Below are 14338 nucleotides of genomic sequence, written 5' to 3' on the forward strand. Positions count from 1 at the left end.
TTCATTCACTTGGAGACATGAGAAAAAAAGGCTTTCTTCATAAATCCAACGTAAAACAGAGTGAGTACTTCATATACAAATTGTTATATGGCAAGTAAAGTATACCTTAATTCCTTGCACTGTGTCTGTAATTTCCATCAAGGACCACTTTGTGTTTTTAGTAATGATTTTAAGTGCTGGCCTCTCCAAAAACACTCAGAAATGTACTTTTCTTTATAATCAGAATTTGATCCATTTGATCCAAAGTAATTTAAGACCTCTATAAGACCTTTTGAATAATTTATTTTCAACTTGTGCAGTCACCTGGCTCAGCCAGAGATTTCTGGGTAAGGCTCCATAGACCCAAATATGCAGTTCAATCAGGTGAGACAGAAGAATGAGGTAAAGATAATATTTAATACAGAATATGAGTGTACAGATAAAGAGATGATTTGTGCTGATTAAGATTTAACAAAAATCTTTGGCGCTTGGACACCAGAGGGAGATATTTTCTGGTCAAGGAACATCTGAGTGGCAGCAAAATAAATCCTTCCATGGAGTCCAGACACTGGTGGTGGTGGTCGTGACTGATGACTCTGAGGCTGCTGACTGCTGAGTCGGATGGGGCTGATGAATCCGCAAAGACTAGGTGGTGATGCGAAGGTTGAGGGTGCGCACCGCTGCAGCAAAAAGGAACTATGGCAGAGAAAGAACCATATTTAAAATGAGGAGCAGTAAGATGAAAGGCTGACAGAAAAGGTGTGTCTCTGTGCTATTGGTTGATTGTGAAACAGCTGAAAACAGCTGTAGACAGCAGAAATGTTTATAAAATGCCTATTAAACTGAAAATTCCAGGGACCTTGAGTTAAGATGTTCCTTTAAGTCCTTGTTAAGGTTTCCTCATAATAAAACTGGTTGCACAAAGCACTCTTAAGTCTTCTCCTTAAGGTTTCCTGAACATTTTCCCTAAAGTATGTATGGTCTTCTCCCAGTGTTCTGTGACGAGGAGAACCCAATGGAAAAACTTTTAATTTTACAATATAGATTTGACTAAATTAATTTTCGTTGGTCATCCTACAATCATTTTCTGTTTTCTGGTATTTGGGGATCAAATTTACTTTGTAGTATGTGGTTTCTATGATTGTATTCCTCCAGAAGTTTGATCTTTTCCTCTTCTGGCCAATGTGGTTTTCTTTTCTTCTGCCATTTTTTCACTGTCTTACTATAAGACAGCTTTGTGAGACGATAACAGGCATGACAAGCGTGAGTCCAGGCAAATAAACAATCTCCATGGAAACTTGTACCAGTGTAAAATATCTTTGAAATGCAATAAATGGTTAATGTTTTCTTTAAGTAAGGAAACCTTTTAGGGGGTTCTGTGCAACTGTGTGAGTCCCCCAGCTAAATAGAAATTACACAAGGAGAAAACTTACGGTGTTTTGTGCAACCGGTCCCTGGCCTAGAATCAGACTATTTGTTTGACCCCTTGAGGTTCTTGCCTTCTTTTACTCCAATATCATAATAACAAAGAGATGAAGGACCCTGTGTAAATCAAAATGATTGTTTTTGTCAACCAAACGTGAAATGGAAATTAGAACAAGCTGCAAACTTAACAACTGACATATCACCTTTTTCAATTGATATGGCTATATTGTTAGTATAATGTCCCCCATTAGCACATTTAGTAGACACAGAGTAATATTCATTTGTAGCCGTGTTTAATCTTAATATGGCTCTTAAGCTGCTGCATTTTGCATAGTGCACAGAGTTTGAACCTATGCAAATTTAATGATCTGTGATGTGAGACAAAAAGAAATCCATTCATTGTGTCACAATGCGAATGCAAAGAGGGAAATATGCCTTGCACCATGTTAAAAGAGTTATTTTGATTTCCCTGAGAGTGTGCAGCTGCCTGGGGCGATGGCTGTGGCGCTGGCACTGGATACACTGCTATTCCTCACTGTTGCAAAAATACACAGTAGATTGAGTTGTGCATGTAAAGAGCAAATACATGTGGAGATTTGAGAAGTGGCTTGGTGATGCTGCAGTTGTCATTTTGCCATTCACACTGATGTTTGGAGAAAATTGTTATGATTGTACCCAAACATGTATAACAGAACCCTCTATTTGAAGTAATTATACAATACATGATTTGATATTTTTATGTTGCATCAAATAAACATGCATTCCCAGTGTGCATTGACTAAACTGTTTGCGAATACAGACGCTTTGTGAGATGTTTGAAAAGATCAACAAAGGCCTATTTTTATACTGCGACAAGTCAGACAAATTTAATATCCACAGCAGGAAATCAGACATCATGGGGGCAATCTGACCGCTGGAGCACTGTAATTAACTAATTTTGCCAATTGCAGGACACAATTAGAAAGAAAATAATAATTACGCAGAATAGCAAACATGTTCAGTTCTTATAAACGCTCCCAGCAAATAATTACTGCTCTTGGTTATAAATGAGTTGTCTCCTTGTTAATTTCTTGCAAGGGCAAATGGGTGAGAAATTGTTTTGACAAGGCAAATAGGGAAAAAAGCAATTACGACAGATAGGTTGCTGAAAGGGTAGAGACGGCAGGTGGTCGTGCAAAAAGCGGGGCATCCACATGGAAAGGCTGTCTTCAGAAGGCGGGCGAACAACGAGCTGGCTTTGTGGTCTGGATAAATTTAGATGGGTTTTTTTAAGGCAGCAGGGCTTTGCGGAACATGCAAGCCAGTGTGACAGGCGCAAAATCTTTTCTGCCTTAATCTCCAAGCTGACACCGCTGATATCTGCATGAAAGAAGCTGTTATACAAGCTTTGAAAGCTTCAGCCATACAAGCTAAGCACCACGTCCTTTTCAGTAGCCAGTAAGTGTTTGTGTAAGTGTATAATGTTGACCATATTCACAGCAAACAGAAAAGCGAGATGGGAATTTTGTTGAATATAACCACAGTAATCGGCATCATGCTTGAAAGTTTACCCTCAAGCATTTGGTTTAACACATTTTGAGCTACAATGTGTTGTTGAGAAAATGTGCTCCTCTTAAAGGTCCAGTGTGTAGGGGCTGTTTGAATCTACATACCGAGCAGGTCCTTCCATGCAGTCTGTCATGTTATTCTACAGTAGGGTATCCCAGAATGGACAAATGTAAAACTGACTCTAGATAGGGCCATTTGTGTTTTCACATCAGTGTTTTCGCAGGAGAAGTTTCAGTTAATTGCAGTCTGCAACGTCACCGCTAGTGTGACAAATTAAATATAATACTCATGTTGTGTTTATAAAAAGCTGAGGGAGTTCAGGATTTATGACGTTAAAATCTGTAATAAGATGATGAACATTTTAACGATTCAGGGCATGTTTTTATGACAACATTATCTTGACACTAACATTAGCTTGGTAGCCAGTATAAAGCTACATTATCAGAGTGTTGACTATCAGAGGTGGGAGTAAGTCACACATGTGCAAGTCATAAGCAAGTCTCAAATCAAAACCTTCAAGTCTCAAGCAAGTCACAAGTCACTACGGTGAGAATCAAGCCAGCCCTGGCTATAAGTCAAGCAAGTCACAAGTCAAGTCATACTCACAAACTCATAGAGATAATATAACATAAGCTGCTTCCAGTGGTGGAATGTAACTAAACACTTTTACTCAAGAACAAATCTGAGTCTTTTCTTCTCAAGCAACTGTCTACCTCTACTCCACTACATTTATCTGGCAGCTTTACTTTACATATGAAGACTAATGTGACTGGAGTCCCCACCTCTGTGGACTACACAGTCAACAGCACACTTTTCTGTCTCTGTTGTGACAGTGGAAAGTAGCCTGTCTAAAGAAGCCGCAGTGACATCTTCTGCACCACTCTGCAAAGTTCAGAGATTTTAAAATTAAAGCGCTTGAACCGGCTGGGCGTGACTGGATATGCTCTCTCTTCATACTCAAACAAAACAAACAAGACAAAAAAAAAAACGCCCATGTGGACACAGGCCACAGCAGTTCATAAGGGTTGACTAAAATTATTAAATTTGATCAAATAGTTAAAATGAGTTAAAAATACTTAAAAGGCTGAAAAAGTCAGCAAAATTATAGAAATTCAATTTAAGATACTTAATTGTTTTCACTGGACCACCACCAGACGGTTTAAGCTTAAGCTCAGGAACAATACTGACTGTTGGAAGTGCTACAGTTGTGAAGGGACCTCTTCACCTACTCTGGAAATGTCCCATGATTCAGAACTATTTGATAAATATTCATAAATGTATAAAAACATTACCTGGACTAACCTCCAGATCTGCCTGAGGCTGTATGTTGTCAGTGACCCACAAATGACATCTGACTGTGGAGCCAGGGACTTTATTAAGACCAGTATAATGGTGGGATGGTAAATTAATGAGAAACAGGAAGAAACCAGGTGAGCCTTCTTTTAAGGAATGGTTCAGAGTTGGCAAAAGTTCATGTGCCTGGTGCTCTGTTGCACACTTAGAGTGTCTGAGAACTAATCTGCTGCTTGTCTACTTAATACTGTATTGATTAATTTAGGATCACAGTTGGGTAAGAATTACTTTACTGTGTTACTTTTTTGAGAAGTAACCAGTTACTTTACAAAGTTACTCTCTGAGTTAAGTAACTCAAGTACTTTTAAAGTACCTTTGACTATTCTACATTTCCTATTGGGCAATGGACCGCAGGGCGCTAAGCCTACATTTTTTGTCTCCAAAATTAATAAAACCTTCTCAGCACTGCTTAGTTCCTAATCCTCCTTGGTTCATATTACTTGTGGAGTGCCACAGGGTTCGACTCTGGGTCCAGTGCTTTTCTGACTTTGTATGCCTCTATTGGGTCACACAATGCAAAAACACATCATACCATATCATTGTTATGCAGATGACACCCAGCTGTACATACCCATCATTCCTTATGACCCAAATGGCCTCATTCCCCTGCATAATCGGGATGCACTGAAACTACAAGCAATTAAACCAGGGGTCATAAGGTTTTTTAGACCAAGGACCCCTTAGGTCAAAAAGAGACAGAACATTGGCCCCCCGCTACATATATTGTATAAAATTGAGTTGCCTTTGAAATAATTCTCTTCATTTTTTCGGATCTTCTCTTGTTTGTGCCTGTTTGAAGCTGCTAAGTCAGCAGCAGTTGTAGCATGGCTAGGTGCATCAGCCTCACCCACTGCACTGTCTGTAGTTTCTGAGTCAGACAGTATGTCAGAGTTTCTTGCTTGAAATGTTGTAAAATGATCCATTGTGACTCACGAGAATTTGCGTATACTTGGAGTAATAATACAACTAGTGGCCCACTATATTTCAATAGTAGGTAAATGTTAGCTGACTCGCTGTACCACACAGTGATTTAGTATTAGCTAGCTCACATGATTGCACAAGGATTCATGAGTAACAATTAGCGTATCATGTTGTGTACTGTACATTTAATGGTTTTTTTTTTTTTGTTTTGTTTTTTTCCATAAATAGGTCAGTTTATCTTTGCTAATATGTTGGACTTACATAAATGTGTATTTTGAGACATGTTTTACTTTTTCAAGAAAAATAAAAATAAAATCATCAAACAATAATTTGGCAGCCCCCACTTTTTAAGTTAGACATTGATCCTGCTTTATCAGATAGTGCTCAGCAAAAAGTTTTAAGCTCAGTAAACTCTCACAGAAGTCACTAAGTGCATGAAAACCTATTACTTATACAAAAAACAGTGCAAAATATACCATGACTTGTGTGCATTTGAGTCCACAGTTTATACAAAAATGGCAGTGATGCTTGGCCCAGCTACTGGCCGGCAAAATGTAATTCTAATTTACTCAAAATGTCACATAAACTCTGTTGTTGTTTAACTCTGCTGAACAACAACAAAAACAACCTACCTGAAAAAGGGGGAATAATAATCAGGCCCTGTCATTCTAGTAATCTGATCAGATTTTGGATATTGGATTGGATCAAAGCTTGAAAATTGGTTGTTCTTCAGAAAAAAAGGATTCCAAAATCTGATGAAATCATGTAATCCAATCTTGGTTTTACTTAAACCTTCAGTTTGTGTTGTTGACAACATTTTGTGGAATGGAGATACCTTTGGTCCAAAGAAAATCAGGGTTATCCTAATCCCAGCAGAAAGCTAGATTCAGGCCGGATTTCAGGAACAATTTGGAATAACATTTTCAAACTGATCATATATATCTATATATAGAGATATAGAGATATAGATATATATGGTGATAAACTAAGTAAAGTAGACATTAAAGTACCTATTAAGCCTTTTTTTAAAGTTTTGTGTCCCCATAAAAAAAAACAACAGCTGTCACTATTTCAAAAAAAAAAAAAAAGGTTTCAAAGTTACAGTAACAAAGATTTCGATTTCGTACTCTTTAGTAGCACCAGTGGAGATAAGTGGTAATTGTAGTGTATATCTTGGCAGACTAGGGCCTCCTCTAGTTTCCCGGCGGGGCGCAGGGTGGCGAACCCCACGCAGAGCTAGTTTCAAGCAGCGCAACCCGAGGCGTGCTCAGTTTGGTAGTTTGGCAGACCGAGGTGCGCTGAGATGGGTGTGGCAGCGCAGCAGGAGGAGGTGTCGACAGATCCAGCTTGGCGCAGTGACAGTTTCGTGCCAAAAGGCTTCGCCGAAGATGCGTTAAAAGCTCGCCAGCTGAAACCAGGTCTACTGTCAGCGCAGGTGAAGCGCAGCCGGTGTAAGCCGAAGTTTGGCTGACCGGTGGACAGTGCACACACGTCACCAAAACCTCACAGGCAGGTTTCCAGAATATCAGGCACATTAACAATGCAATAAATACCCACAAAACCACTATTCAATGCAACTATCTGCAATCAGCACATAAATGTATCTCTATATCGACTGTCCCGTCACATCTGATGTCAGATCAAAGGGGATTGGCACCGTTTGGCACGTTTGGCACGCGTAATGGAAACCCAACCTGATTTGATTAACACAGCTGCAAACTAATGAGTTCACATCCCTCTCAGCCAACCACAAACAGCCACAGCATCAGATAGGGAGTATATATTCAGCATCTGTCATCTTAGAAAAGTCAAAAGAAAAGAAACAGAGTGAGACTGCGAGAGAGAAAGAGAGAGCACCCGCACGCACGAGAAAAACGCAACATTGATTTACAATTGTGGTGATCTCCTCCCAGGCTACCTTTGCATCATCAGCCCGTGGAGGTTGATTTACAATTGTGGTGACCTCCTCCCAGGCTACCTTTGCATCATCAGCCCGTGGAGGTCTGCTTGCAGTTCTGTATATTCGGACACTGCGAGCTTGGACCTCCCGGACCAAAACATCAGTTTCCTCCTGGGAGAAGTTTGGCTGTCTGATGCTGCTGCTCTCTTCTGCCATGGCGAATTGAGTAAACTCTCATTACGCCTTCGCACGGCGCATTTAAGGGCAAGGAGAGGGGCTCATTTGATTGGTCTGATGTGTGTAAAACCCACTCCACGCCTTCTCTCCTCCCTCTTTCCGACTTGCACAGGTAGGAGGGACGGAGGTGGGAAAGAGGAGTAGCTGCGCCAGGCGCACGGTGTGCCAAACTTGCAAAATCCGCCTGGGCCTTGCCCGGTCTGTGAAACTAGAGGCCAAAGTCTTGAAACCAGGCTGATGAATTTATGTCAAACATCCATTATCTAATACTACAAATGTAAGGGCTATCATCAATGGGCCATAGGCTATTATTATGTCCGTCTCTATCATGAAGAAATAACATTGCTTGCTGGCTTGATGCTAATGACAGTAACGTTAACTCAGTGGGTTGACAAAGTGCCTCTGCTGTTTCACGCCATCATTTCCCCCTTTTACTCTGTGTGGTAACATCCCTAGAGGATTAAAAAGGCTGGGGTGTTGTTGTCATACAGTTGTCTACGGCAGCAGATCGTTCTGTGTTTCTATTGGTCAAAGTGACGGCTGTGATGGGAGAATTGGATCTCAGTGAAGGGCAAGTGTTCCATAACTTTAAATAAATAAGATCTGAACCAATTAAAAGTAGGACCTGAGATACTGACCCAATCCCCCATATGCTTTAAAAGAATTTCATCATCTATTGTATCATGCTGATATTAAAAGAAATAGAGCAGAGCTCTGTATCTGCATTTAATGCTCATGTCAACATTCTAACTTGCTCATATTGACTTATTTGGAATATATAATATTGGAATGAATAATATAGTAATATTGGAATTTTGCAAGTAATATCTGTCATGGTTATCATTTTAGTTTAGCATGTTAACATGCATAAACCAAATAAGTTCAGAAGTCAAGGAATCACCTTATTTCAATTTACTCTGTGGGGAAAATGAAAATTTCCATTCATCCATTTTCTATAAACTCCTCTGGTCCAATCCCAGCTGAAATAGGGCAAGGGGCAGGGTACACCCTGGACAGGTTGCCAGACTATCAAAAGCAATAATTCACACTCACATTCACACATAGTGGCTGTGGGAGGAAGTTAGAGAACCTGGAGAAAACCCACACTGGCAAGGGGAAAACATGCAAACTATACACAAAATGGCCCTAGCCAGCTAGCGGGCTCAAACCATTGACTGCATAAACATGGACGACATGACAGCTTCCCAAAAGTGAAGCTAAAACATCTCTGGTAGCTGGTTGCAGCACAGGTAATTAACGCTTCTCCCTCCATGTTAGTAGATTGGACATGGGCCACACTAAAAACTCCCAAGTACACATCAAATTTTTCCTAAAGATGGATTCTGTCATTTTAGGTAGTTCCTATCACATTGCTCTTTGTTCAAGTGTTCCCTTTTGCTGATAAAATTGGTTATAACTAGTAATTGTTTAAACAAGGCAGTGATTGAGGTCATGATTAACAGCTATGTGTGCCAATCGATGTGCTAGCTATCAATGGCGCCACTCTCGATTGGTCGGATGAGTGTATGGACGGTAGTGGGATACCGGTGGAGATTGCTACTGCACAGACTGGCTCCAAATGATGCAACTCGCGCAAGGTGGCATGTAGATGATACTTTGGCTTCATTTTTGTGCAGTGGGGTTTAGTGGAGATGCGTTGTCTATCTTTCTATACAGTTTATGGTTAAAGCCTGGAACCCTCTTGCTGTGAGGCAACACTTCACAACCATTGCACCACCATGCAGCCCCCTAGACCAAATGTCAAAGGAATCCATCAAATATGTGTAACTGGAGGACCAACCAACCAACTGACCATTGTCATCATGCTGGTAATTAATAGTAGCATTGCTGCCACTCTGATCTGACTTTCAGACAGGAAACATGTCTTTTATCATTACTGCAAAGTGCCATGAAATACAAAGAATCCTAATTAAAAACTGTTGTCAATATAACAAATGCAATGTTATTCTATTGTAAATTATTTCATCCATCTGATTATTTTTGACCATTTCTTAGATGTTAAAATACATTCACTAATTTGTGGGAGACTGACAATACCAATTAAGAGTTGGAACATTGGCTGTTTCGGTCTGATCAGCACAGACAATGCAACTTTTGCCCAGTGGGTGTTTCCAGATTGAAGTGTACCAGAAATGCTCTTTTGGAATGCAACTGTATTTGCATATTTAATCCTATTTGTACTTTCATATGATCCCTTTTTTCATAAATCTTTAAAAATATATATTTTGTTGTCCACAAAAATGCTCTACATATCAAGTTTTTACAAATTGTCCATCACAACAGATGTGCAATGAAACAATTACACACTTATTTAGACTTGGGGACAGAGTTGAGTGTTGAAAATGCACTTTTGCTGTCAATGGACATTTGAACTGGTGGTCAGAAACTACTTTTGTCATATATAAATGACATCACAGCCATTTCTTAGACACTGATGATACAAGAAATAACTGTGTGGTCAGTTTGTTTGTTTTTTTTTCATTAAGAAAGTGCAAAAAAAGTATTGCTTCTTAAAGGCAAGGGTTAATAATTAGATTTCTTTAGCAGAGACAAAACAACATTCTGTACTATTACATACAAAAGTACAGATAAAACCAGTCAGTAGCTTTTGGCACACACTGTCCATGCTAAGTGCTTTGCGCCATGTCATGGCATCATGCTTAGTATTTCCCTGCATTATTTCTTATTTGTGGCTTTCTGATCTTTCTGTCTGATCTCACTGAATGATGCATAGTGTTCTATCTCCCCTCCACCCTCCAACTCCAATCTGTTCTCTGACACTCAGCTGGTACACACAGTATAGTCCTCAACATTGCTTCATAAATTCATAACAAATCCCTGTCACCCACCCAACTTTGAACTATTCATCTGAACATGGACCATCTCAGTATGTTGAGATGTCTAAAAGAAATGCAACATAACATAAATATGCTACTACACCCAACCGCCTGTCTGCAGGCGCAGCGGCAGACCCGGCTCCGGTTTCGGCCAATTAACACCAGCAGACAAAGTCCCGAGCAGTGAAGAGTTTCATGTTTTGATCGGGGCCATGAATTGTTAAACAGCCCTGGTGCTTTCACAATCTGAGAGAGCTGACAAATGCAACTGCTGCATCTGCTAGACGTGCACTAATTTGAACGTCTACAATCAGGGGAGCTCATATTATTGCTGTATCGATCTGTGTGAGGAGAGAAATGAGCACTCATGCCCGGCTCAGTTAGGCTCTGTTGGCTGGTCTAATGGGGAAGAGTCATGGCAGCGGAGAAAAGTGAGGAGGACACTGATGAGACTCATTTGGATGTGATTGCACATAATAGGAACTAAGTGACTGAGAACTGTAGGAAAAGCTCCACGCTCCACTGGGATGCTTGTCAGCAAATATGTTACCTTACATTTGTTATATGTCGTAGTTAACATGTTTTCAAGTCACACACAGTCAGATCTGAATGAACACCAACAATAATGAAATGTTCACAGCAATTACAGTTTCTTTACAGATGTGATCAAAAGAATGTGGCAAAACATAATGGTGATGGCACCATGAGAAATTGATTTTTGGCCCTCCTGACATACACACACTTAGGATCAGACAAAGTCATATGAGCACTTGTGGTATACAACCAAAGACAGCATAAAATAATGTCGTAACCAGAGTGATGTGACTCATTTTGAGGCATCAGGTTTGGCATTTTGGTTGCGGCCATCTTGGAAGAGTGATCAAAATCGCAGCAGCAGAGACTAAGTTTAAAAATATTTTTGGTCTAAAAACACTGGATCATGCAGGTGATCATATGTAATGTATAACATATGTGTGTACATATATATTTAAAGATATGTTCAGACATTCCATGTGTCTTTCTTTGTGTTCCTTATATAATTATGTAAACCCATGCAGTTTAATATTTTCTGTTAAAACATTTTTTCACTTTAGTGCAGTATTTTTTTTCTGTGATCCTAAAGTACCTTTCATGTTCAAGAACCTTTGCCTTGAAACATGTGTTTTAGCTAAAGTATTTGATCATTGCCAAACCTCTCAGTGCTTGAATGTTCATAAAAGAATCACAGCAGTTCAGGTACGAAAGTGCTACTTTGCAGTGAGACTGTTTTGTTTGACAACATAAGAAACATCAAACGTGATAGACTAAAGCTCAGAATACAAAGTTAAATAATTTATGTCAAACTAATTCTGTCTTCCCACAGTGAGTCTGTTTTACATGTTCACAAATCTTTGAATCAGCTCCAGAGGAAAAAACATCATTGTGAACTTTTGCACTGTAGACTTCATACAATCTTTACTTACAATGACATATACAGAACATTTGACCTTGAAAAACCTTCACTGTGTTACTGTTATTATCAAATCACGCTGTCCAGAAATAAAGATTGCTAAAATCACACGAGCCATCGACCGGTTGTTTGATGAAGAGCCAGACTGTAACAAGAGTTGCAGTATGCTTTGTCCATTGAGACTTGTGCTACATTTTAAAAGGGGAACCTGAGCACTTTGCTGGTGGCTTGACATCAAATATTTTTAAATCGTTTGTCCTTGTCCCTTATCAGTGTCAGTTTCCCAAAAGACAAATTCTTAATTTAATGCTTAAAAGATCATTTTATACATAAAATATCAAGAAGTGATACAAGGTTATAAGTGCAACGTAAAAGTACTTCCAAACTATTCAGAAATGTATCAGTTACACATCATGCTGAATAGATAAGCACACAGGTCTCCATGTAGATTTAAGCTTTTTACTGTGTACTCTCATTGATATTCATGACTGAGGTGAGGGCATTAGCTTGTCATGAGTGGTGATCAGGTCTCTTGATAGAAAAAAAAAACATGCTGGTCGTGATGGCCCATTGAGCATATCTGGAAAATAATAAATATTAATTCATAATTTATACATCATAGCAGCTGCATTGCATGGTATGCACATCTGAAATGAAAACAGGCTGGAATGCAAAGATTGAATCTTCCTTTGGATATTTTACATATGTTTGATGTATTCAGCTTGGATAGACACATAGGATCAGCCGGTCTGCTTTATTCTATCTATAGGTTGTATACATTATATGTCTTCTTTCAACATATAATTAGGTCAGAGAGAGTAGTGATGTGTCCATACTGCAAAGTGATTACATACAGTACCATACTGTAGTCTTTGTAGCGTAACCTTTTTGCTGTTAGTATATAAGAAATTAACATACAACCATGAAGCATTGAGTTTATGCACAAACATTGCCACTGCAAATTAAACTTCGCAAATACAAAGCCAAATGGTTATCTAAGTACCACTTGTTTTATTTATTCTTCTGTCACGTTTTTCTGGAGCTGTTTCACCACCACTGATAATTCATTTTGTTTAACTTTTGCAAGGAAGAGTAGTTCCTTTATTTGCTTTGTGCATTGCATTGTGGGACAAAAGCACATCAAAAATCAAACCTTTTTTAATACAGTATGCATAGGGGAGACCAGGGATGGCTGCAGCAAAGGGTGGGCTGTAACAGCACCACTTTTACCAACAAAAGATGACCTAAGAGTCATGTGATGAATTTCATATATGACCACTTCCCTCTTGACCTTGGATTTGAATTGTTATAGCTGTGTAAAGATTTTTAACCAAAGCACAGATTTTCAGATATGAAAGTGATTTTTAAACCAAGACTATATTTTGATTGGTACTGATATTGTTAGAATTATGTCACCTAGATTAGATCAGAAAGTTGACTCTTAGGTAAAATGTGAGGAATGTCATCTGCTAATTTCAAACCATGCTGCTGCAGCTACCTAAACAATGGCTGACGGGGGTGGTGATGGTTGTGTCCATTTTCAGAAAGTATTACATAACCTTTTTTTTTTCTTCTTCTGTAAGCCAATGCAGAAGTGAGCCTTGCCCTGGTTTCGTTGTAAAAAATGCCAGTGGGATTTTTCCATTAGATTTTTCATTATTGCAGAAAATAAGCTCTGTGGCAAACAAACATTTATGATACTTATACATTTTGTTCAGCAAGATAATCTTCACAATTCAATACCACTTTCATGACTTTTGAAGCCTAAATGCAATCACCAGAAGTAAGCTAATGTTAGGCTATAAACAAACAACACCCAGGTCACAGGACTTAACATCGCCACCTCCACAAGGCTGTATGTTCGGCTTGGTTTTGTAGTCTCATTTCAGCAGCTGCCTTTTTAAAGAAACATATAAGCTCCAAGACTCATGAGTGGGGTATTTACCAATGTATTTTTTTTTTTTTTGTCGTAGAACAACACATTCTCACTCCAACCTTGTCACATAGACATTTGGTCATGGACTCTCCACGTCGAAATATGACGTGTATGGTACCCTGGGTTCATTCTGGGATGCCAGATGTCAACTACTGTCTGTTACATGCATTGTGTGTTTTCAAAATACATTTCTGTTTTAATAGGAAATGTAAAGTTTGCATACAGTCTCTGTCAGTGTAACACCACCAACTGATGTTTTTTCCTTCAATAACAAATAGTCACGTTAAGCCAACACGTGCATGGTTGGGTTTAGACAACACAAGCATTTGGTTGGGTTTGGGAAAAAAGAACTGGGTTTTACTTTATAATCTTGTGGGAAGCAAACACCGGCCTCCCACATAAAAGTCGGTGGTTACTGGACCCATAATGCTGCCAGACCTGGTCACATCATGCCATGTCTGGGTAATGCCTGCCACCAAGTGCCGGTACTCGACGACTTCGGAGTGAGACCTGGATGCATAGCACAAAACATTTAAGTCTTTTAAGCTTGTGTTAACTATAGACCTTATTTCAGATATCTAACAAAAAACCCATTGACTTTGAGATGAGAGAAACAGGAGCGCTAAAATGCAACTCATTCCCAGGTTTAGGACTCATTCCTGCAGCACTCTATGACACATACGCATACTGAGAGAGGTACATATGGTGCACCTGTTAAGCCTGAAAGTCCC

The 14338-nt window shown here is 39.3% G+C and overlaps 1 long non-coding RNA gene across 1 annotated transcript in view; it reads right to left on the reverse strand.

Moving 5' to 3' along the window:
• Positions 1-378: 378 nt before the first annotated feature.
• The window catches only part of LOC125880926 (uncharacterized), a 55363-nt gene continuing 41403 nt past the window's right edge, over positions 379-14338 (reverse strand). The window contains exon 2 of the long non-coding RNA XR_007448169.1: positions 379-675. This is a non-coding gene — a long non-coding RNA (uncharacterized LOC125880926). The remainder of the gene's footprint in view (positions 676-14338) is intronic.

This window comes from Epinephelus fuscoguttatus, linkage group LG20, assembly GCF_011397635.1.
Source record: "Epinephelus fuscoguttatus linkage group LG20, E.fuscoguttatus.final_Chr_v1".
In the NCBI taxonomy this organism is placed as follows: Eukaryota; Metazoa; Chordata; class Actinopteri; order Perciformes; family Serranidae; genus Epinephelus; species Epinephelus fuscoguttatus.